Source organism: Mirounga angustirostris, unplaced genomic scaffold (assembly GCF_029215605.1).
Source record: "Mirounga angustirostris isolate CCGP_5_RB_7025 unplaced genomic scaffold, mMirAng1.0.hap1 SCAF_4, whole genome shotgun sequence".
Taxonomy (NCBI): Eukaryota; Metazoa; Chordata; class Mammalia; order Carnivora; family Phocidae; genus Mirounga; species Mirounga angustirostris.
The window spans coordinates 87,935,805-87,962,501 of NW_026991712.1; the positions used below are offsets into that span (position 1 = coordinate 87,935,805).

A 26,697-nucleotide genomic window follows, 5' to 3' on the forward strand; every position below is an offset into this window, starting at 1 on the left:
TTTGATGGACTCCTGTCTCACATTGAGGTCTCTTAATTTGCCTTTTAATGCTCTTGTTGGCATGACCATTCATAGTCTGTATCTCTTGTTGTTGCCTACCTGAGGCTTTCTGCATGTAGATCTGGCCCATCATAGCAAGCAGTTGGAGGAGAGTGATGAAAGTGGTTCTCAAGGACCCTCCAAGTGTTATAAAGGTGATACAGAACACCTGTTAGCATGGGTGGTATTGGGGTGACAGCTGAGCTTCAGGTATGGGGAAGGAAGAGGTAAGACATAGAGTCCTTGGTTGTTGGAAGTCAGATCTAGAGCCTTTGCCTGTGTGTGTGTGTGTGTGTGAGAGAGAGAGAGAGAGACAGAGACAGAGACAGAGAGAGAGAGGGGAGGGATACTTTTTAAAAGTTTTTATTTAAATTCTAGTTAGTTAACATATAGTGTAATATTAGTTTGAGGTGTATAATATAGTGATTCAAAAATTCCATATATCACCTAGTGCTCATTATGATAAGTGCACTCCTTAATCCCCATCACCTATTTCACCCATCCCCCCACCCACCTCCTCTCTGGTAACCACCAGTGTGTTCTCTATAGTTAAGAGTCTGTTTCTGTTTCTTGGTTTCTCTCTCTCTTTTTCTGAGAGGGTTGGATACTTTAGTGTGAATGTGATGAGTATGACACTGATCAGGCCCTATTTCCTCTTTGGCTTTCTCTCCTCCAGGTCTCTCTCTCATCATGGACTCTGCTGAAGCCATAGTACTTCCTTGTTATTCACCAAAACCTCCAGGCATACTCTTTCCTTAGGACTGTTTTCAGGAATGCTTTCCTCCCAAATATTCACTTTGTTTTATCCTTTATGTCCTTCAAGTGCTTGTTCAAGTATCATCTTCCCTGACCACTCCATTTGGCATGTACTTCTAACACACTGCATAGTCAGCTTATTTATATTGCAGGGTTTTGAGTAGAGGAGAGACAAGATATGACTCACTGCTATGGTGATGCTTGACCGTAGGGAGATGAGGTGAACAAGGAAGATCAGTCAGGTGAGAGGCAAGGGAATGGACGTAATCAAGGCTCCGGCTTGGATGACTGTGTGAATGGTGGTGTACATACTAGGAAAAGCAATAAAAGAGAAAGAGAAGGCTTGAGATGAGGGGACTGATGATAAGTTGTCATCTAATTTATGCCCATTATCTAACTTTTTCCACTCCTTCATAACCTACCTCCTTAAAAGAGCACTGAGCACTCCCTGTCCCTCACCTTCCATTTACTTTTCAACACTTTACAATCTGATTTTCACACCCTCTTTCAGGCTTTTTTGAGGGTTCCTCTTTCTTGGCCAGTGCTTAAATGTTTTTGTTCTCCAGAGCTCTGTCATTAGTTCTCTGCATTTTTGGATCAGTCTCCAGTCTTACCATTTATAAAGTTGGGTAATGGAGCAGGAAAGAGGCAAGACATATTGTTCACAAATTTTTATTGGCAATTTTTATGCATCTGCATAGTCTGAAACCAGAGACTTGGACGCTTGGGCTGTAAACTCAAAGGAATTGCCGTCACAGTGATGTGATGATGCTGTAACACCTAATACATCTTAAAGAGTCATGTGTAATACCAAAATTTGCAGAAACATTAGAACTTGAACTCTCATCTTTAACACTCTAATGAACCCCACACAACAACATTTTTTATAGTATTATTAAAATTTAAACTTACACTGCTAACATATGCTGAGGAGGACAAATATACACTATCCTTTAAAAGAAGATTAACACTAAGTAGAAAGATTAAAGTAGATTTACATATTTAAAGAAAAGGAGAGATAACTGTCCTCAAAAAGAAGTTTTTACAATAAATTCCTGTGCTTTATGTTTTTCTTCTCATGTCTTCATTTAGTTCATCTTCTGTTGGTGTCTTAAGATAATGAACCCTTTGTTTGTGGATGTATTTATAGAGTGGAATGTTGGTACAAAAAATAGTTAAATCTTGCTTTTTGCTTGCTTCCATTGTTACCTGTTGTCTCAGAGCTGCCATCTTGATAAATATCCTCATCCTGTCTGTACCTTCCACTGTCCCTCAGCTGACTATGGCCAGATTCCTATCTACACCTTCCACTAAGTCCCTTGGTTTTGGTACTAAATGACTTGTAATAGCTGTATTCTCCTATTCTTTTTTTTTTTTTTAACGATTTTATTTATTTGAGAGAGAGAGTGTGAGACAGAGAGAGCACAAGAGGGGGGAGTGGGAGAGGGAGAAGCAGACTCCCTGCTGAGCAGGGAGCCCGATGCGGGACTGGATCCCGGGACTCCAGGATCATGACCTGAGCCGAAGGCAGTTGCTTAACCAACTGAGCCACCCAGGCGCCCTGTATTCTCTTATTCTTTTTGGGCCTTTGCTGTCACTAGATTGGTAAGAACTGGAGATGTGATCGCCACTTTTGTGAACATTTTTTTTTTTTGAAGATTTTATTTATATGTCAGTGAGAGAAAGAGAGAGAGCGAGCGAGTGCACAAGCAGGGGGGAGTGGCAGGCAGAGGGAGAAGCAGGCTACCCACTCAGCAAGGAGCCTGATTTGGGATTCAGTCCCAGGACTCTGGGATCATGACCTGAGCCGAAGCAGATGCTTAACTGACTGAGCCACCCAGGCGTCCCCACTTTTGTGAACTTGATTGCCTTTGTTCATACCAAGATCACCTGGACATTGGACATCATCCTGGCTTTCTATCTGTACTGGACTTGAGCTGATTCTGTGTGTGTGTGTAAGTGTATGTATATATATATGCGTGTGTGTGTGTGTATATATATATATATATATAGTCACTTGAGTGGATATTACTTTGTTTCTGTCTTCCAGTATCATTGAGTTGAATCCTGGTCCTTCATGACCAGAAGTCATCTGTCCACTAGTAGATGAGCATTTTCTATTTGAATATCCTGACCGAACTTCAGAGTCACTAGAATGTACATTGCTGGGTGCCTGTTTTCTAGTTGGAATGGATGATGGATCATGAGAGGAAGACATAGATAAAAAAAAATGACAGGATTCTAATTGTCTGTCATTCAGGGGGCTAGCTATAAGTAGTTGGTGGTCTTCCACCTATGTTAGATCTAGACTGACCATGAGTGTCAAATTAAATTTATAGCTTATCCTTCAGTATCCAAAGTTAAATCTTTGCTCTGGGCCCTGCATGATCAGAGGTAGGCCTTGACTGTTCAAGACTAAGCTTGTTTGTACTTCTATTCCTAAATTTCAGTGGACTGGTATCAAGACTGAGTTTCTATTGTTTTCACACTATCTATAGTCATATCTAGCACTTTCATAATTAACATGTTTGTAGCTATAACCCAATCTTTGCTTTTGTTTATGCTACTGTCTGGATATTATTAGACCCAAATTACTCTTGGGTTTGAATTGTCTGGCTTCTGAGTATGGCATCTTCTGCTTGATTATAATTATGACTAATTTGTTCCTGGAGAGAATTTGCTGTATAAATTATTCTTTTGGTATTGGATTCCGACTGCCCATGTGTTGACATCATCCATTTGACTAGACCTTGAATTTCATGCTTTGTCTTCAGAATATTAATGGATGGATCCTTTTTGGCTTATTTTACTAATTTCCAATTATCTGTGGCTCTCCTCAGACTGTCCATGGGTTGATGTTGACTCTGTATTTGAATCTCCTTTATTACCTCTAAACTGACAATAACTGTATCCACACTGTCTATTTTTTACTAGGATCAGACTGTGTAGATGAAGTTTGTCTATAAGCTGACCATGAGTGTCTGGAGCTCTTTTTTGATTGTTGGTGGCTTGGCACATGTTTTCCTATTGTGCCAGACCTAAATTCCTCATTCGTAGACCCAAACCCCCTTAGTGGATGTCTGGTCATGATGAAATCCTCAGTATCTAGTGTACTTTCCTGTCTGCCCCAAGTGAGAGGCTTGTCTGCTTGTTGGGTTGAATCCTGACTGCCCATGAGTGACTTTTTGGCCCCAATGAAATTCTGACTGTATGGCCCTATCTCCTTGTCTTCCTCTGTGCTAGACCCATATTTCACATGTCTACATCCACTGTCCATGAGTTGCTACTGATGCCCTCTCTGAATCTTCTGATTGTCCTTCACTCTCCCTAGCCTGATTGGATGAACAAAACTGGATCTTTGATGTCTGCTTGCTCTGCACCCAGATGATGATTGTCCATGTCCAGGCTGAGTCTCTAGATCTGTGTCCTGTGTGTTCATGGAAGGATCTTTGTCTTTCTCTTATACTTGATCTTGATGGTCCACAGAAAGAATCAGACTCTCCACAAACAGTTGCATGACTTTCATGAGACCCTGAGTTATCAAGACTATTGCAAAATAAAGGGGGGGGGGGGATCAGAGGGGGAGACCAATCATGAAAGACTGTGGACTCTGGGTAACAAACTGAGGGTTTTAGAGGAGAGGAGGGTCAGGGGATGGGTTAGCTCGGTGATGGGTATTAAGAAGGGCACGTATTGCATGGAGCACTGGGTGTTATACACAAACAATGAATCATGGAATACTACATAAAAAACTAATGATGTACTGTATGGTGACTAACATAACATAATAAAAAAATTAAAAAATAATAAAAATGAAAAAAAAAGACTATTGCAATTAGTCTCCTTTTTATTCTTGCTTTGTCTCATAATCTGCTGTACACACAGAAATCAGCCTGAAGTTTTAAATATGCAAGTCAAGAGTGTTACTTTCCTGCTCAAAACTCTCCAGGAGCTTTTCATCATATTAGAATAGCAGACAAACTCCTTGCTATTATTCTTTTTGTGATTTGACCTCCATCAAACTCTTTGATCTTATTTTGTACCTTTACTCCCCTTGTTGATCATGCTGTAGATACACTGACTTTTCAGCTCAAAATAATGTCCTGTTTGTTCAGCCTGTACCTTCCTGAGGACCTTGATCTTTGACTTGATTGTTGGTTCTTTGTTTTCTGCATTGCTGACTTCTGTTTGTATTCTGGTCTCTGCTCAAATGGTGCCTCATACAAGTAACTTTCCTTCCTACCTAGACATGCTGATACCTTTATTTTCTTTATAGCATTTATTACCATTTGTCATTTGTTTAGTGTCTGTCTCCCCTTACAGAATGTGTAAGCTCTCTGAGAGAGTGATTTTGTCTGTCTTGTCCTCTATTGTAAACTCAGAAACTAGAATAAAGCCTAGTTTATAGTAGGTAGGCACTTATTAATATCTGTTGCATGAATGAACAAATGAATATTTTTATCTCTGTAAATTGTCCCTCATTTTTCCTTACCACATTGTTCACATTGTTTCCTTTGTGTGTTTAGCTCATTGTTCTACATATAGCATGGAATATACTAGATTATAGTTGGCCTTTATGGGATTATCTCATGTGATGAATAATCTTTGTGAGGGAAGTATATTCATTTCTGTATCTCCACAGCTTATTCATCTTTGTGTCTCTAGCATGTATCAAAGCACTTAATGGTAGAATTCAATAAATATTACCTGAATAAATGGAATCATTAAATTAGAATTCAGTGAATCACTGGATTAGAATTTAGCCATCACTAATCTAGATAATAGAGAATCATAGAATTGGTCTCCTTCGATCAGCTTCTATCTCACTGAAGACTTGTCTAAATTAACATATATCCAAAAGGAGTAGGAGGACACAGGAATTTACTGCATCTTTAGATTCAACAGTGCAAGAGGCAGTATGACTCATCTGTTCCATAGTAAGAGCAATATGATATTTAGATAAAGCTCTCTGAACATAGTAGACACTATCAGTAATGCTGACCCTCTTTTGGCCTACCATGTCTTAGGGCTGTACAATGCAACAATGCAAGAGAATACAGAGCAGTCTCAGAGAAGGCACATCTTTGTCCCCAATTTCATCTTTATATAGAACCTTGTGATAACAGAGGACCTAAAATAAAGAAAAATTATCTAAGCATCTAGTAGTGTTATGCCTCAGAGCACATTTCTAGATTTCTACTTGGTTTACACTGAATAGGAGTAGTTGGATGGATTCCTTCTTACCTAGTTTACCAAAGATACAAGTAGGATATGGACCAGAGGATCTGGCAGGATACTGGATGTCAAGAGAGTAACTATATTATAGCAATCAGCTGAAGAGACATGCTCAGGAGGAGCCACCTTTTATGAAATGGTCTGATTTATTTATAATCATATTCTGATCTATCGAATCTCCACCTTTCTTTACTGTTTATTTCCCAACCTTTCCAAGCATTTATTTCTGCTTGTGTTAGCAACTTCCAATTTTATTTATTTTATTTTATCTTATTTTTATCATGATGAGTGTACTCTTTAATCCCCATCACCTCTTTAACCCATCCCCCCCACCCACCTTCCTCCTGGTAAACATTAGTTTGTTCTCTATAGTTAAGAGTCTGTTGGTTTGTCTCTCTCTCTTTTTTCCCTTTGCTCATTTGTTTTGTTTCCTAAATTACACATTTAAATTGACATTAGTCCTGTGTAAAATAAGTCTCAGAGAAGGGTCTTTTTGCAATCACTGGTTCCTTGTGTACATCTATCATCCCTTAAACTGTCTTGTGTCTTCCATATTGACTTAACAGATCCTTGATGTATATTTGCTCAATAACAGTGATCCTTGAACTGAGAGTGATAGAATATGTCCATGCAAGAGAGATCTGAAATCCAAGAGAGATGAAGAGGTTTTTTGGTTTGTTTGTTTATAGAGTAAAAATTCAGTTTATTCATTTGTTTATGACACAGTACACAAGAGGCAAAGTGTTTTACGTATAGATTTCACTTCCAACTCCTTGGGATGTTCATTTCTTTGGCTAAAAGGAGAGACTAGACATCAGAGGCAGGGAGTGCTTAGGCAACTGAAATAAGGATGGGGAGGGGGCAGTGCTAATGTCATCCTCACAGGGATGGGCACAAGGGGACTGATAGTCACAAGCTATTTTCTATAACTGTTAGCTGGAAACAAAGGAGCACCACTCCTGGATGCTCATGCTGTTCTGGGCTTCAGTCATCCTCACCACACAGGTACATCAGCACTCTCTGGTAGTTGCCCTTGGTGTCTTGCTGGATGCAGTAGTATAGTCACTTGCCATACTTTCCGTTGAAATCAGACCTGATTTGCAACATGTCCACTTCCTGGGAGAGAACATGATTCAATCAGGACTTTATTGTGAGTCCCTTTGCCCTTCATGGAGTCATACATTTGGTCAGCAAAATAGAGGGGCTTGTTCTGAATGCACTGGACCAGGTTAAGGAAAGCATTTTCCAGGTCTCCTTTGACCTCCTTCTTGATGCTCTTCAGCATGTTATATGGGCTGTAGCTCTTGTACCTTTCAAATACTTTCTGGAGATGACACACACTTTGCTTGGTCATGATGCTAATCCACTTGGGCACATCAGTTCCTTTCCTCTTCACTCCATCATAGGGATTCTGGGTGTCCTGGTCGATCAGTTTATAATCAGTGACAGAGCCATCCTCTGCTCTTCTACCCTTTGCGAGGGCAACCATCAGCTTGCAGAAGTCACCAGTTGTGTCAGAAAAGATGTCCTTCTCCAGATCAGTCTTGTACATTTTCTTGTAGACTCTGTTAATTTCCTGAAGCTCCTGGTTGGTCCTTGAGTAGATGGTCTCAGGGAGGGAGTCCTCATCAGTCTCCAGCCCCTTCATGGAGGCTTTCAGCTCAGAAGCATCATACTAACCAGGTGTTTTCAATAGGCCCCAAATCATGGTCCCCAGGTTTCCAGACAAGGCTGGCTTCAGTGCTGATGCAAGTTCCTTTTTGGTCCTTCTCTCATAGGTAAAGGCAATATACTGTCTCTATTCATTGCTGTGGTTGGTCAAAATGTCGACAGTAGTGACCTCATCCACACCTGTGGTCTTGATGGCCATTTCAATGTTCAGAGCATCACACTCTGCATCAAAATTGGTGTATGCTTTGACTGATCCATATGAACTTGAGGGCATGGAGTGATCACCCTCTAAGCTGAGCTTGCAGAGAATTTTGTGAATAGTAGATATTTTGAAAGAAGCTAGGCCAAGCTGTGAGTGTCCCCAGTCGTGGAGCTAAGAGATGAAGAGTTTAAAAGAGAATACCCAGTACCTCTAAAACAAATAATATATTATATGTTTAAAAAAAAAAAAGAAGAAGAAGAAGATAGCAGGAAGGGGAAAATGAAAGGGGGGAAATCGGAGGGGGAGATGAACCATGAGAGACTATGGACTCTGAGAAACAAACTGAGGGTTCTAGAGGGGAGGGGGGTGGGGGGATGGGTTAGCCTAGTGATGGGTATTAAAGAGGGCACGTACTGAATGGAGCACTGGGTGTTATACGCAAACAATGAATCATGGAACACTACGTCAAAAACTAATGATATATGGTGATTAACATAACATAATAAAATTAAAAATAAATAAATAGGATTAGAGGAGCAAGATGACAGAGGAGTAGGAGACCTAAATTTCGTCTGGTCCCGGGAATTCAGCTGGATAGGGTTCAAACCATTATGAACACCTACGAACTCAACAGGAGATCGAAGAAAAGAATAGCAGCAACTCTGTGAACACAAAAGCGACCACTTTCTGGAAGGTAGGATGTGCGAACAAATGAATCTGAGGCGATATTTGGGAAGATAGATGGTGGGGGAGGGGGCCTCCTGTTGGCCGAATCTGGCAAGTGATAGAGCAGCGGAGCACAAAATCAGAACTTTTAGAAGTTCGCTCCGCTGAGGGATGTTGCTCTAGTGGGTAAGTGGGGGCTGGAACCCTTGCTGGGACAGTGTGGTCTCAGGACCCTAGGGGTCACAGAAAGACTGGGGGTACCTGAGTGTGGCAGAGCTCCCAGGTATCGGAGCGGGGAAGCTGGCTGCAGAGACGGAGCTGAGGAGTGGGCTCTCAGCTCATGGTTGCCATAAACTGTGATCCACGGCACAGTCGGGCCACCGCTCTTCCAGCAGGGGCCCAACAAGTGGCAGATCCTGGGAGACTCCCCTTCCTCCCGTGGGAGGAGTGGTGCGGGAGTGCACCACAGGGATCTGCTGGGTTTGGAGACTCCACATGGGTCATGTGCCAGAGATAGAAACACTCGGTCACAGGCTGGGTGAGCACAGAGTGCGGCCGAAGCCTGGGGAGATGGGCGTGATTGACTGCTTTTCTCTGGGGGCTCAGTGAGGAGTGGGGCCCTGAGTTCTCGGCTCCTCCAGGGCGGAGATTGGGAGGTTGCCATTTTCACTGTTGTCCTCCAAAGCTGAATGGAAAGCTTGCAGGGAACAAAAACTCCCAAGAGCAAATCCGAGCAGACTACTCAGCCTGACCCAGCAAGGGTGGGGCAATTCTGCCTCCAGCAAAGACATCTGAGAACCACGGCAACAGGCCCCTCCCCCAGAAGATCAGCGAGAACAGCCAGCCAAGACCAAGTTTACCGATCAATGAGAACGGCAGAACTCCAGCGCTAGGGGAATACAGCACATAGAATTCATGGCTTTCCCCCCATGATTCTTTAGTCTTTCAAAGTTAATTCTTTTTTAACTTTCTTTCTTTTTTTTTTTTGAATTTTTCTTTTTCCCTGTTTCAAGCAACGTCTCATCAATCCCTTTTTTAAAAATCTTTTTTATTTTTCATTTTTAGAGTCATATCCTATCCCTTCATAGTAGTTAACCTTATTTTTGGTCTATATATATAAGTTGTTCTCTCTTTAAAATTTTGGGATATGGTTTCTTCTAACAGACCAAAATATATCCTGAATCTCTAGTGTATGGCTTTGTTCTAGTCTCCTGCCTGATCACATTCTCTACCTTTTTTTTCTTTTTTTAAATCCTCTTCTTTCTTTTTTCAAACAACTTCTTGTCTTACCAATTCCTTTTATAAAATCTTTTATAATTTTCATCTTTACAGTCATATTCCCTCCCTTCATTTCATTAACCCTTATTTTTGTACATACATAAGTTTTTCTTTCTCTAAAAATTTGGGAGGCACTTTTCTTCTAACAGACCAATATACACCCAAAATCTAGAGTGTGGCACTAATCTATGCACCAGCCTGATCATATTTGATCATATTCTGTTTTTTTTTAGTTTGTTTTGTTTTTGTTTGTTTGTTTCTATCTTTTTCCTTTCTTCCTCTTTTTTCTTCCTTTCCCTTTCTTTTCCCCAGGTTTCAGGTCTTTTCTAATATGTTTAGAGTATATTTTCTGGGGATGTTGTTACCCTGTTAACATTTTGTTCTCTCATTCATCTTTTCGCCTCTGGACAAAATGACAAGACAGAAAAAAATCACCTCAAAAAAAAGAACAAGAGGCAATACCAACTGCCAGGGACCTAATCAATACGGACATTAGTAAGATGTCAGGACTAGAGTTCGGAATGATGATTTTAAAGATACTAGCTGGGCTTGAAGAAAGCATGGAAGATATTAGAGAAACCCTTTCTGGAGAAATAAAAGAACTAAAATCTAACCAAGTCGAAATCAAAAAGGCTATTAAGGAGGTGCAATCAAAAATGGAGGCTCTAACTGCTAGGATAAATGAGGCTGAAGGGAGAATTAGTGATACAGAGGACCAAATGATGGAAAATAAAGAAGCTGAGAAAAAGAGAGATAAAAAACTACTGGATCATGAGGGCAGAATTCAAGAGATAAGTGATACCATAAGATGAAACAACATTAGAATAATTGGGATCCCAGAAGAAGAAGAAAGAGAGAGGGGGGCGGAAGGTATATTGGAGCAGATTATAGCAGAGAACTTCCCTAATTTGGGGAAGGAAACAGGCATCAAAATCCAGGAGGCACAGAGAACCCCTCTCAAAATCAATAAAAATAGGTCAACACCCTGACATCGAATAGTAAAACTTACGAGTCCCAGAGACAAAAAGAAAATCCTGAAAGCAGCTTGGGAGAAGAGATCTGTAACCTACAATGGTAGAAACATTAGATTGGCAACAGACCTATCCACAGAGACCTGGCAGGCCAGAAAGGACTGGCATGATATATTCAGAGCACTAAACGAGAAAAATATGCAGCCAAGAATACTATATCCAGCTAGGCTGTCATTGAAAATAGAAGGAGAGATAAAAAGCTTCCAGGACAAACAAAAACTAAAGGAATTTGCAAACACAAAACCAGCCCTACAAGAAATATTGAAGGGGGTCCTCGAAGCAAAGAGAGAGCCTAAAAGTAATACAGACCACAAAGGAACACAGACAATATACAGTAACAGTCACCTTACAGGCAATACAATGGCACTAAATTCCTATCTTTCAATAGTTACCCTGAATGTAAATGGGCTAAATGCCCCAATCAAAAGACACAGGCTATCAGATTGGATTGAAAAACAAGACCCATCATTATGCTGGCTGCAAGAGACTCATTTTAGACCCAAAGACACCCCCAGATTGAAAATGAGGGGGTGGAAAACCATTTACCATGCTAATGGACACCAAAAGAAAGCTGGGGTGGCAATCCTTATATAAGACAAATGAGATTTTAAAACAAAGACTGTAATAAGAGATGAGGAAGGACACTATATCCTACTTAAAGGGTCTACCTAACAAGAAGATCTAAAAATTGTAAATATCTATGCCCCTAACATGGGGAGCAGCCAATTATATAAGCCAATTAATAACAAAAGCAAAGAAACACATCGACAAAAATACAATAATAGTGAGGGACGTTAACACCCCCCTCACTGAAATGGACAGATCATCTAAGCAAAAGATCAACAAGGAAATAAAACTTTAAAAGACACACTGGACCAAACGGACTTCACAGATATATTCAGAACATTCCATCCCAAAGCAAAAGAATACACATTCTTCTCTAGTGCCCATGGAACATTCTCCAGAATAGATCACTTCCTGGGTCACAAATCAGGTCTCAACCAGTACCAAAAGATTGGGATCATTCCCTGCCTATTTTCAGACCACAGTGCTTTGAAACTAGAACTCAATCACAAGAGGAAAGTTGGAAAGAACTCAAATACATGGAGGCTAAAGAGCATCCTACTAAAGAATGAATGGGTCAACCAGGAAATTAAAGAAGAATTTAAAAAATTCACGGAAACAAATGAAAACGAAAACACAACTGTTCAAAATCTTGGGGATGCAACAAAGGCTGTCCTCAGAGGAAAGTATATAGCAATACAAGCCTTTCTCAAAAAACAAGAAAGATCTCAAATACACAACCTAACCCTACACCTAAAGGAGCTGGAGAAAGAACAGCAAATAAAGCCTAAACCCAGCAAGAGAAGAGAAATAATAAAGATCAGAGCAGAAATCAATGAAATAGAAACCAAAAGAACAGTAGAATACATCGACGAAACTAGGAGCTGGTTCTTTGAAAGAATTAATAAGATTGATAAACCCCTGGCCAGATTTATCAAAAAGAAAAGAGAAAGAACCAAATAAATAAAATCATGAAGGAAAGAGGTGAGATCACAACCAACATCAAAGAAATACAAACAATTATAAGAACATATTATGAGCAACTATATGGCAACAAATTAGAAGAAGAATCTGGAAGAAATGGATGCATTCCTAGAAGAAATGGATGCATTCCTAGAGATGTATCAACTACCAAAACTGAACCAGGAAGAAATAGAAAACCTGAACAGACCTATAACCACTAAGGAAATTGAAGCAGTCATCAAAAATCTCCCAATAAACAAGAGCCCAGGGCCAGATGGCTTCCCAGGGGAATTCTACCAAACATTTAAAGAAGAATTAATACCTATTCTTCCGAAACTGTTCCAAAAAATAGAAATGGAAGGAAAACTTCCAAACTCGTTTTATGAGGCCACCATTACCTTGATCCCCAAAACAGACAAAGACCCCATCAAAAAGGAGAATTACAGACCAATATCCTTGATGAATGGATGCAAAAATTCTCACCACAATACTAGCCAATAGGATCCAACAGTACATTAAAAGGATTATTCACCAAGACCAAGTGGGATTTATTCCTGGGCTGCAAGGTTGGTTCAACATCTGCAAAACAATCAATGTGATACAATACATTAATAAAAGAAAGAACAAGAAAAAAACATACGAAAATCCTTTTGAAACCTTCCTTTTCCTTACCTCCCCCAGCTCCCAAGTATATAATCAGTCACCCCACACAACCCTCGTGCAGCCACTCTTTCTGCCTAAGGGTTCTGTCCCCATGCTTTAATAAAACCATGATTTTGCACACACACAAAAAAAGACCCATACAATCCTCTCAGTAGATGCAGAAAAAGCATTTGACAAAGTACAGCATCCTTTCTTGATCAAAACTCTTCAGAGTATAGGGAGAGAGGGTACATACCTCAATATCATAAAAGCCATCTTTGAAAAACCCACAGCCAATATCATTCTCAATGGGGAAAAACTGAGAGCTTTCCCCCTAAGGTCAGGAACACGGCAGGGATGTCCACTATCACCACTGCTATTCAACATAGTATTAGAAGTTCTAGCCACAGCAATCAGACAACAAAAAGAAAGAAAAGGCATCCATTCAGCAAAGAAGAAGTCAAACTCTCAGTCTTTGCAGATGATATGATACTTTATGTGGAAAACCCAAAAGACTCCACCCCCAAAACTGCCAGAACTCATACAGGAATTCAGTAAAGTGGCAGGATATAAAATCAATGCACAGAAATCAGTGGCATTCCTATACACCAACCACAAGACAGAAGAAAGAGAAATTAAGGAGTAGATCCCATTTACAACTGCACCCAAAACCATAAGATACCTAGGAATAAATCTAACCAAAGAGGCAAAGAATCTGTACTCAGAAAACTATAAAATACTCATAAAAGAAATTGAGAAAGACACAAAGAAATGGAAAAATGTTCCATGCTCATGGATTGGAAGAAGAAATATTGTGAAGATGTCAATGCTACCTAGAGCAATCCACACATTCAATGCAATCCCTATCAAAAGACCATCCACTTTTTTCCAGGAAATGGAACAAATAATCCTAAAATTTGTATGGAACCAGAAAAGACCCCGATTACCCAGAGGAATGTTGAAAAAGAAAAGCAAAGCTGGCAGCATCACAATTCCGGACTTCCAGCTCTATTACAAAGCTGTCATCATCAAGACAGTATGGTACTGGCACAAAAACAGACACATAGATCAGTTGAACACAATAGAGAGCCCAGAAATGGACCCTCAACTCTATGGCCAACTAATGTTCGACAAAGCAGGAAAGAATATCCACTGGAAAAAAGACAGTCTCTTCAACAAATGGTTTTGGGAAAATTGGACAGCCACATGCAGAATTGAAACTGGACCATTTCCTTACAACTCACACAAAAATAGACTCAAAATGGTTGAAAGACCTCAATGTGAGACAGGAGTCCATCAAAATCCTAAAGCAGAACACAGGCAGCAATCTCTTCGATCTCAGCTGCAGCAACTTCTTCCTAGAAACATTGCCAAAGGCAAGGGAAGCAAGGGCAAAAATGAACTATTGGGAATTCATCAAGATAAAAAGCTTTTGCCCAGCGAAAGAAAGTCAACAAAACCAAAAGACAACCGACAGAATGGGAGAAGATATTTGCAAATGACATATCAGATAAAGGGCTAGTATCCAAAATCTATAAAGAACTTATTAACTCAACACCCAAGGAACAAATGATCCAATCAAGAAATGGGCAGAAGACATGAACAGACATTTTCCAAAGAAGACATCCAAATGGCCAACAGACACATGAAAAAGTGCTCAACATCGCTCGGCATCAGGGAAATCCAAATCAAAACCTCAATGAGATACCACCTCACACCAGTCAGAATGGCTAAAATTAACAAGTCAGGAAATGACAGATGTTGGCGGGGATGGGGAGAAAGGGGAACCTTCCTACACTGTTGGTGCAAATGCAAGCTGGTGCAACCACTCTGGAAAACAGTATGGAGGTTCCTCAAAAAGTTGAAAATAGAGCTACCATATGATCCAACAATTGCACTACTGGATATTTACTCCAAAGATACAAATGTAGGGATCTGAAGGGGTACGTGCACCCCAGTGTTTATAGCAGCATTGTCCACAATAGCCAAACTGTGGAAAGAGCCAAGATGTCCATCAACAGATGAATGAATAAAGATGATGTGGTATATATATACAATGGAATATTATGCAGCCATCAAAAGGAATGAAATCTTGCCATTTGCAACAACGTGGATGGAACTGGAGGGTATTATGCTGAGCAAAATAAGTCAATCAGAGAAAGACATGTATCGTATGACCTCACTGATATGAATAATTCTTAATCTCAGGAAACAAACTGAGGGTTGCTGGAGTGGTGGGGGGTGGGAGGGTGGGGTCGCTGGGTGATAGAGATTGGGGAGGGTATGTGCTATGGTGAGTGCTGTGAATTGTGTAAGACTGTTGAATCACAGATCTGTACCTCTGAAACAAATAATACATTATATGTTAAAAAAAAAAAGATGAAGAAGAAGAAGATAGCAGGAGGGGAAGAATGAAGGGGGGGAAATTGGAGGGGGAGACGAACCATGAGAGACGATGGACTCTGAAAAACAAACTGAGGATTCTAGAGGGGAGGGGCGTGGGAGGATGGGTTAGCCTGGTGATGGGTATTAAAGAGGGCACATATTGCATGGAGCACTGGGTGTTATACGCAAACAATGAATCATGGAACACTACATCAAAAACTAATGATGTATGGTGATTAACATAACATAATAATAAAAAAAAAAAGAAAAGAAAAACTAATGATGTAATGTATGGTGATAGCACTACATAATAAAATAAAATAAGTAAATAAATAAAAATAAACTTCCAGGGAGGGGGAATGAGAAGAAAAAAACAAAACAAAACTGGAAGCTACCCAAATACCCAACAATAAAGAGAATATGTAATTTGTAATACATTCATACGATGCAATAAGAACAGTGAAAATGAACAACCATGGCTATGTAAAAAAATAGGTCAAATTAATCCATGGTGTTAGGAGTTAGCATCATGGTTACTCTTTTGGGGAGTCAGGAGTGCCTGGAAGGAGATATACCTGGGGGCTTTTGGGGGGTTAATGTACATTTCTAGAGTGTCAGTTGCATGGATAGTTCACTTTGAGAAAATTCATCAATTTGTACACTTAATGATTTGTGTACCTTTCTGTATATATGCATATGTATGTTTGAATATATATATACAGAATAAAATGCTCACAGAAAAAAACAGATTAGGATACAGACAGCACGTCAAAAAGTAGAATGCCCTGCTCCTCTTCCCTGCTCTCCCTATCCAACTGGCCATCCCTACGAGAGGCTAACTTGTATTCTTCCCCATGCTACCCTCTCCTAGACATCCTTTAGCCATTTGAGAATTCCTTGATAATTACTTTCTAATTCTGCCTTCAATCCCACATGGCAAGATTAAACGGCATTGCCCTGAATGCTGAGGACTTCAAGATGCCAACAGGTTTGAGGCACAAAATAAAGTTAACCCAGCAAGATCATGAAATAATCTTAGGAATGAGAGGGAACACTCCAGGATGGTAGGATAGCTAAGAAAGACAAAAAGCACTTGGGAATTAGGTTTGGGGACCCTGACCTCTGAGGGTCTTGATAGAAAAGAATGAGAGAATAACTGGAGACCAAAAGCAGAAAGAAAGGAAGATTAGCACTCATGGAGCAGAGCAGGCTGCAGGTGCTGGCTAGAGCTGGACTCACAGGGGCCAGGGCCTACAGACACACATTCTCCTGCTAAAAAGTTCCTATACATAGGCCCGCAAAACCCCAGCCAGGTACCCAACTGTGCCCCCAAAATGAAGTCTCGCTAAATATTTACAATGTGACTTGCGATAGCAGATCACCTTTCATTTGGAGGAGAGAGAACACATTACATAGGACACCTGAAGTCAGGGACAAAAAGAAGGAACAAATGCAATTTGGGGGTTTTTAACCATTTAGTAGCATAGTCATCCCCCACCCTCATCCCATTTCTCTACTATTTTCTCCTTACCATGTTCTTGGCTCTTTTGCTATGCTTTTCCAGTAAGGTCTTCATTCACAGCATCTGGAAATAGAGAAAATCAGATTAAAAGCAACACACTACTTGGAGGAACTCAACTCAGAAGTCACAATTTCCCTGAAGCTATGCTCTAAGAGACATGGAAATCTATGGTGATTTTCTGAAGTTTAGAAAGGGGATGGGGATAAGTGCCTGGATGGCTCAATCAGTTAAGCATCTGCCTTCAGCTCAGGTCATGATCCCAGGGTCCTGGAATTGAGCCCCACATCGGGCTCCCTGCTCAGTGGGGAGCTTGCTTCTCCTTCTGCCCCTGCCCCTCCCCCTGCTCATGCTCTCTCTCTCTCTCTCAGGCTCTCTCTCTAAAATAAATAAATAAAATTTTGGAAGGAAGGAAGGGAGGGAGGGAGGAAGGAAAGAAGAAAGAGGAAGGGAAGGGAAGAAGGAAGGAAGGAAGGAAGGAAGGAAGGAAGGAAGGAAGGAAGGAAGGAAGGAAGGAAGGAAGGAAGGAAGGAAGGAAGGGGCAGGACCCAGATCACACTGTGCCCACTGCAACATTCTTCCTGAGTCTCCAGAAAAATAACCTTTAAAGGAAAAGCCCTTGAAAAAGACATTCACATTCTTAGATCCCCTCTTACTGGAAACACATACAAGTACATAAGTTCACACAATTAAAACAGTCAACATTAGGTTAGCAACTAAACTCTATAATCCTCCTCTCTCCACTTATCTAAGGCTTCCAGACTAATCCTATCAAAGCTGGGTGAGAGCGGCGTGGCATAAACAAGAGTCCTGGCAAAGCTGGATCAATAATTTTGAAGATTAGGGATAAAATGTGTGGCACAGTCCTGGGAATGGCCTGAGTGAAAGATAGTAGAAGATGATGGATGAGAAAATGGTAAACTGCCAAAAGGCAAGCAAGAGGGGACCAGAAAACCACAATCCAGTGTGAGGATTCCTACAAGGAGTGATGGGGCAGTGTGTGTGTGTGGGGGGGTGCTCTGTCAATGAAATCAGAACAAAATGAAAGGACACTCCACTCCCTGCCCCCAGTCAACTGGGACAGGTTCTGACCTTAGGCAGAAATTATTTAGGGATAAGTGTCTCTACACCCACAACATCACATTTCCACTGCCACTAATCATGCTCTGATCCTTGTACCCTGGCTATAGTAATTGGGGTTCTGTCTAATTTCATGTGCTTTAGGCCCTCATGAATTAGGCCTTGCTGTTGTTCTTGCCAGTCTCCCCAATCCAGTGCCTACAGGGCTGCTAGCTGCTGCCAGCCATCTTACCTCAGACTCCCACATGCCCAATGTCTGCTTTCTCTGGGTGCCCCTGCCCCTCAACCCCAGCTAGACTCACATCTGCTGTGCCCCCAACCCCCACCCTGATGCATCAATAGGACGTTCCTCCAAAATCTCTCTTATATCTTCCATGCCCTCCACACTGACCACCAGGGCCTCATCTATAGGCTCTCCCATTTCAGCCCAATATTCATATTGCTTTTAGAGTTAGTTTTCCTGAACAGAATATGATCCTGCCCTACCTGCTTTAAAAAACTTTGAGTCCATTAATAGAGGACTGGTTAAATAAATTATGGTACACACACATGATGGAATACTAACCAGGATAAAAAGGAATGAAGACATTCTTTACATGCTAGTACAATCTCCAAAAGGTATTATCAAGTGAGAAAAGTAAGTTCCAGAAAATTATATATGCCATAATTTGTAGGGGGAAATGGTAAAATATTTACATTACATATTTACACCATAGTTCTTGAACTGAACAGATAAAAATGCTATCTAAGCTGAGTTGAGTGAAGTCAGGAAAAAAGATTTCTTTATAATTCACCAGGATATATTTTAGTTTGCAAATCTGAAACAAGTTCCCCTTGATCTTTTTTTTTTTTAATTTTATTATGTTATGTTAGTCACCATACAATACATCATTAGTTTTTGATGTGGTGATCCACGATCCATTGTTTTCGTGTAACACCCAGTTCTCCATGCAATACGTGCCCTCCTTAATACCCATCACTGGGCTAACCAATCCCCCCTCCCCCCTCCCCTCTAAAACCCTGTTTGTTTCTCAGGTCCATAGTCTCTCGTGGTTCATCTCTCCCTCCAATTCCTCCCCCCCCCCCATTTTTCCCTTCCTTCTCCTAATGTCCTCCATGCTATTCCTTATGTTCCACAAATAAGTGAAACCACATGATAATTGGCTTTCTCTGCTTGACTTATTTCACTTAGCATAATCTCCTCCAGTCCCATCCATGTTGATGTAAAAGTTGGGTATTCATCCTTTCTGATGGCTGAGTAATATTCCATTGTATATATGGACTACATCTTCTTTATCCATTCATCTGTTGAAGGGCATCTCAGCTCTTTCCACAGTTTGGTTATTGCAGACATTGCTGCTATGAACATTGGGGTACATATGGCCCTTCTTTTCACTACATCTGTGTCTTTGGGGTAAATACCCAGTAGTGCAATTGCTGGGTCATAGGGTAGCTCTATTTTTAAATTTTTGAGGAACCTCCACACCGTTTTCCAAAGTGGCTGTACCAACTTGCATTCCCACCAACAGTGTAAGAGGGTTCCCCTTTCTCCACAACCTCTCCAACATTTGTTGTTTCTTTCCCTGTCCATTTTTGCCATTCTAACTGGTGTAAGGTGGTATCTCCTTTTGAGATGATACTACATGAGCTCAATCCCTCTTCTGCACAACAGTGTTTCAAACATTTGAAGACTGATATTAGAGCTGTAACTCTAAATCCAAGTTCCTTGTTCCTTTTCTACCCCCATCCCCTCCACAAATATGCAAGGCAGCTGGCAATTGAGCTCTCCTCCTGAAGTAAAACACATGGTGCCTCCAGCTGCACCTGGCTCAAGCATGCCTCTTCACAAGTGACAGATGTCTGCAGGGTCACATGTATCTTGCACCCCTACCTCTGTAAGTTCCTTCTCTGTACCTGCTCTCTATCTGCCATCTGTGGTGTTTGTTCTCACCTTTGTTTGACATCCAGATTGAGCATGCTCCAGTGTCTACAGCCCTCTTTAAAAGCAGCAACTACCCATGAGAGACTCTTAACTATAGGAAACAAACAGGGTTTGCTGAAGGGGAGGTGGGTGAGGGGATGGGTAACTGGGTGATGGGCATTAAGGAGGGCATGTGATGTAATGAGAACTGGGTGTTATACACAACCGATGAATAACTGAACTCTACCTCTGAAATTAATGATACACTATATGTTAATTAATTGAATTTAAATAATTTTTTTTAAAGCAGCAACTACCATTAAACACACAACTGCAGGTAAGATTTTACTAGTGTGGAATGGAAAAAGAATACTACCTCCTTTGTCTAGATACTATACTTTTATAAATGTGCTCAAAAATTGAATCTGAGGGCCCAGGGTTCATGTCCCTGTTCAGGCATCTGCTTGGAGCACCTGGGTGGCTCAGTAAGTTAAGCATCTGCCTTTGGCTCAGATCATGATCCCAGAGTCCTAGGATCAAGCCCCACAACAGGCTCCCTGTTCTGCGGAGAGTCTGCTTCTCCCTCTCCCTCTGCCCCTCCCCCCGGTCATGCTCCCTCTCTCCCTCTCTCCTCTCTCTCAAATAAGTAATAAAATCTTTTTTAAAAAATTACATGGACTTTTTTGGACACCATATAACATGACCAGCTCATTTTAAGCTATTATCTCTATCTCGTTCTCTCTCTCTCTCATACACACACACACACACACACACACACACACACACACACACACATACACACACAGTCTCTTACACATGTTGCTGCCAAAATACATGTTTTCTATCTTGTGTTTATATTGCTATTTTAGTCCCAAGTTCAGGTTTTAACATTTATCATTATTTAAATGGCTATTAAATTCTCACATAATTTCATTCCAGCCTATAAAATCTTCATGCATCTTGAATCTTACATACATGTTTGCCATCTATTCACAGTGTTTTTCAAGTCACTAATGGATTAAAAAGGTGACCCACACACAATCAAGAAAATAGCACCATAGCATATTAGCTAACCACACTGCAAACTGTTAGCAAGCCATGAATCAGCTGGATTCAAAAGCAGTCCATTTTAAGCATAGACCCTGGCCACCAGTCCCCTGAGGGCCATCACCCACATCATAAACTTCTAGCAAAGTGGCTAGAGTCACTTTCTACCTTCAGTGGTAAAAACTTCTGAAGAAGAGAAGAGAAAAACAAGAGGACAAATGTAAGAGAAGCTAATGCTGATAAGGAAGCAAAAAGATGGATTTTGTCCTTTTTTTATGCTTCAGAGAGAATTTGTACTGAACACCATTTCCGTTTGTGTGTTCATTGACTAGTAGTAGATGTCCTTCAAAAGAAGAGTTCCATGCAGAAAAAACATTTGGGAAACTCTAGTCAGACACAGGGTCTCAGGTACCACAGAGCTTCTCAGAGTCAGAGCACTTAATAATCAGTCACTCTGGAAAGCAGTATGGAGGTTCCTCAAAAAGTTAAAAATAGAACTACCCTATGACCCAGCAATTGCACTACTAGGCATTTATCCAAAGGATACAAACATAGTGATTCAAAGGGGCACATGCACCCCAATGTTTATAGCAGCGATGTCCACAATAGCCAAACTATGGAAAGAGCCCAGATGTCCACTGACAGATTAATGAATAAAGCAGATGTTACTTACTCAGCCATCAAATATTACTCAGCCATCAAAAAGAATGAAATCTTGTCATTTGCAATGACATGGATGGAACTAGAGGGTATTGTGCTAAGTGAAATAAGTCAGAGAAAGACAAATACCATACGATTTCACTCATATGTGGAATTGAAGAAATAAAACAGATGAACATAGGGGAAGGGAAGGAAAAATAAGATAAAAACAGAGAGGGGGCAAATTATAAGAGACTCTTAACTATAGGAAACAAACTGAGGGTTACTGGAGGGGGGATTGGGTATTTGGGTGATGGACATTAAGGAGGGCACTTGATGTAATGAGCACTGGGTGTTATAGGCAACTGATTAATCACAAAATTCTATCCCTGAAACTAATAATACACCATATGTTAACCAAATTGAATTTAAATAAAAAAATTTTTAAATAGTCTAATGCACACTATGGCCCCAAGAGGGGGACAGTCTGTGCCTTCCCTAAAGGTCCCGAACCACTATAATTTATTTATCCTAGAATACCTATAAGCATACAATAGCTCTAATGATACAAACATGAGCAAAAAGGAGACATCAGCATGCAGCTGGGGTGGAGCAATGGGGTGATGGGTTAACAGGTCCATGAACAAAGAATTATAATACAAGAGAGATAGGAGAGCCCTGTGTAGATGCAAGTGATTGAACTAGAAGGAATGACTTAAACCCCAGTAGAAGTCAGAGAAAGTTATAAAAGGAAATGACACTTCAACCAGATCTTATAGTATGTATAGGAGAGTGTGTCTAGTGGAGAAGAAAAATGGCAACAGGAATAGCATATGCAAGATCAGGAGTGAGGGTGGGATGATAAAGGGTAGCTGATAACATTCAAGGGATGAAATCCCATAAGAGACAAGTAGTAGTGAAGACAGCAAAAAGTGAAGATTGGTGCCTGATTTCAAGGAGTCTTGTAGACCTAAATTTCAAATAAATTTAAATTCATTCTATAAGCAAAGGAAAGACACCAGGAGCTGTAAGACAGGGAAATGACATGACAGGTTTGTTGATAGGAAGATACTGAAGCCAGCAGCAATGTAGAAGGACAGATGGTAAAGAAAGACTAATTAGAAAGTGGCTGGAAGCAGTCAAGATGCAAGGCGTCCAGGACCAGAATAAATCCAGCTGAGGACAGGGGCGCTTAGAACTAGGAGACAAGTCTGGGTAGGACTGACAGAATAGAAGGTAGTGGTCAACTGAGTGTGAGGGCGAAAAATGGGGAGAAATACAGAATGACTACAGAGTTCCTAGCCCAAGACACTCAAGAAGGGTGATGTCACTGGTATGTGACAGAAGAAAAAATACTGCTGGGGACACATTACAATGCATTCAGTTTGAAGTTTTAGGTTTAAGATGACAGGGACATTTAAGTATCCAAGTAGAGAGATGATATAGGCAGTGACATATAAAGATCTAGAAGTACAAAGTCCAAGGTTGAGAGTATCCTGCAAAGAGATAATATCCTTTTATAGGAGTGAACACACTGTATATGGCATATGTGTGATATTCCAGGGTAATAACCATGATTTTTTTAAAAAAAGAAGGTAGACCCCTCCCCAATTTGGGATGATATAAATAAATTTTTTCACCTCCAAAATCCTCTCCTTTCACATTCACCACAGTGTCTCAAAGCCTACCAACATTCAATTATCTCATAGGTAGGTTTCTTCAATACTCAGAGATGGAATTCACAGTAACCAACCAGGTGACATTAAATCTTAGCTGGGTACTCTCTTTTTTTTTTTTTTTTTCAGATTTAATTTTTATTTATTTATTTATTATTTTCTTTACCGTATATATATATTTTTTATATGTTATAACCATCATTAGTTTTTGATGTAGTGTTCCAATTCATTATTTGCATATACCACCCAGTGCTCCATTCAATACGTGTCCTCTTTAATACCCATCACCAGGTTAACCCATCCCCCCACCCCCTCCCCTCTAGAACCCTCAGTTTGTTTCTCAGAATCCATAGTCTCTCATGGTTCATCTCCCCCTCCAATTTCCCCCCCTTCATTTTCCACTTCCTGCTATCTTCCTTTTCTTCTTCTTTTTTTTTTTTAACATATAATGTATTATTTGTTTCAGAGGTACAGGTCTGTGATTCAACAGTCTTACACAATTCACAAAGCCTACCATAGCACATACCCTCCCCAATGTCTATCACCCAGCCACCCCATCCCTTCTAACCCCCACCACTCCAGCAACCCTCAGTTTGTTTCCTGAGATTAAGAATTCCTCCTATCAGTGAGGTCATATGATACATGTCTTTCTCTGATTGACTTATTTTGCTCAGCATAATACCCTCCAGTTCCATCCACGTCGTTGCAAATTGCAAGATTTCATTCCTTTTGATGGCTGCATAATATTCCATTGTATATATATACCACATCATCTTTATTTATTCATCTGTAAATGGACATCTTGGCTATTTCCACAGATTGGCTATTGTGGACATTGCTGCTATAAACATTGGGGTACACGTACCCCTTCAGATCACTACATATGTATCTTTGGGGTAAATATCCAGTAGTGCAATTGCTGGATCATATGGTAGCTCTATTTTCAACTTTTTGAGGAACCTCCATACTGTTTTCCAGAGTGGCTGCACCAGCTTGCATTTGCACCAACAGTGTAGGAGGGTTCCCCTTTCTCCACATCCCTGCCAACATCTGTTGTTTCCTGACTTGTTAATTTTAGCCATTCTGACTGGTGTGAGGTGGTATCTCATTGAGGTTTTGATTTGGATTTCCCTGATGCCAAGCGATACTGAACACTTTTTCATGTGTCTGTTGGCCATTTGGATGTCTTCTTTGGAAAAATGTCTGTTCATGCCTTCTGCCCATTTCTTGGTTGGATCATTTGTTCTTTGGGTGTTGGGTTTCATAAGTTCTTTATAGATCTTGGATACTAGCCCTTTATCTGATATGTCATTTGCAAATATCTTCTCCCATTCTGTCGGTTGTCTTTTGGTTTTGTTGACTGTTTCTTTTGCTGTGCAAAAGCTTCTTATCTTGATGAAGTCCCAATAGTTCATTTTTGCCCTTGCTTCCCTCACCTTTGGTGACGTTTCTAGGAAGAAGTTGCTGCGGCTGAGGTTGAAGAGGTTGTTGCCTGCGTTCTCCTTTAGGATTTTCATGGACTCCTGTCTCATATTGAGGTCTTTCAACCATTTTGAGTATATTATTGTGTGTGGTGTAAGGAAATGGTCCAGTTTCATTCTTCTGCATATGGCTATCCAATTTTCCCAACACCATTTGTTGAAGAGACTGTCTTTTTTCCATTGGACATTCATTCCTCCTTTGTCAAATATTAGTTGACCATAGAGTTGAGGGTCCATTTCTGGGCTCTCTATTCTGTTCCACTGATCTATATGTCTGTTTTTGTGCCAGTACCATACTGTCTTGATGATGACAACTTTGTAATACAGCTTGAAGTCCGGAATTGTGATGCCGCCAGCTTTGCTTTTCTTTTTCAACATTCCTCTGGCTATGTGGGGTCTTTTCTGGTTCCATACAAATTTTAGGATTATTTGTCCCATTTCCTTGAAAAAAGTGGATGGTATTTTGATAGGGGTTGCATTGAATGTGTAGATTGCTCTAGGTAGCATTGACATCTTCACAATATTTCTTCTTCCAATCCATGAGCATGGAACATTTTCCATTTCTTTGTGTCTTTCTCAATTTCTTTTATGAGTATTTTATAGTTTTCTGAGTACAGATTCTTTGCCTCTTTGGTTAGATTTATTCCTAGGTATCTTATGGTTTTGGGTGCAGTTGTAAATGGGATCTACTCCTTAATTTCTCTTTCTTCTGTCTTGTGGTTGGTGTATAGGAATGCCACTGATTTCTGTACATTGATTTTATATCCTGCCACTTTACTGAATTCCTGTATGAGTTCTGGCAGTTTTGGGGGTGGAGTCTTTTGGGTTTTCCACATAAAGTATCATATCATCTGCAAAGACTGAGAGTTTGACTTCTTCTTTGCTGAATGGATGCCTTTTCTTTCTTTTTGTTGTCTGATTGCTGTGGCTAGGACTTCTAATACTATGTTGAATAGCAGTGGTGATAGTGGACATCCCTGCCATATTCCTGACCTTAGGGAGAAAGCTCTGTTTTTCCCCACTGAGAAGGATATTTGCTGTGGGTTTTTCATAGATGGCTTTTATGATATTGAGGTATGTACCCTCTATCCCTATACTCTGAAGAGTTTTGGTTAAGAAAGGATGCTGTACTTTGTCAAATGCTTTTTCTGCATCTATTGAGAGGATCATATGGTTCTTGTTCTTTCTTTTATTAATGTATTGTATCACATTGATTGTTTTGCAGATGTTGAACCAACCTTGCAGCCCAGGAATAAATCCCACTTGGTCGTGGTGAATAATCCTTTTAATGTACTGTTGGATCCTATTGGCTAGTATTGTGGTGAGAATTTTTGCATCCATTCATCAAGGATATTGGTCTGTAATTCTCCTTTTTGATGGGGTCTTTGTCTGTTTTGGGGATCAAGGTAATGGTGGCCTCATAAAACGAGTTTGGAAGTTTTCCTTCCATTTCTATTTTTTGGAACAGTTTCGGAAGAATAGGTATTAATTCTTCTTTAAATGTTTGGTAGAATTCCCCTGGGAAGCCATCTGGCCCTGGGCTCTTGTTTATTGGGAGATTTTTGATGACTGCTTCAATTTCCTTAGTGGTTATAGGTCTGTTCAGGTTTTCTATTTCTTCCTGGTTCAGTTTTGGTAGTTGATACATCTCTAGGAATGCATCCATTTCTTCTAGGAATGCATCCATTTCTTCCAGATTCTTCTTCTAATTTGTTGCCATATAGTTGCTCATAATATGTTCTTATAATTGTTTGTATTTCTTTGATGTTGGTTGTGATCTCACCTCTTTCCTTCATGATTTTATTTATTTGGTTCTTTCTCTTTTCTTTTTGATAAATCTGGCCAGGGGTTTATCAATCTTATTAATTCTTTCAAAGAACCAGCTCCTAGTTTCGTCGATGT

The 26,697-nt window shown here is 40.3% G+C and overlaps 1 pseudogene; it reads right to left on the reverse strand.

Moving 5' to 3' along the window:
• Positions 1–6,396: 6,396 nt before the first annotated feature.
• Positions 6,397–24,831, reverse strand: LOC123841893 (annexin A2-like; annotated as a pseudogene).
• Positions 24,832–26,697: the final 1,866 nt, after the last annotated feature.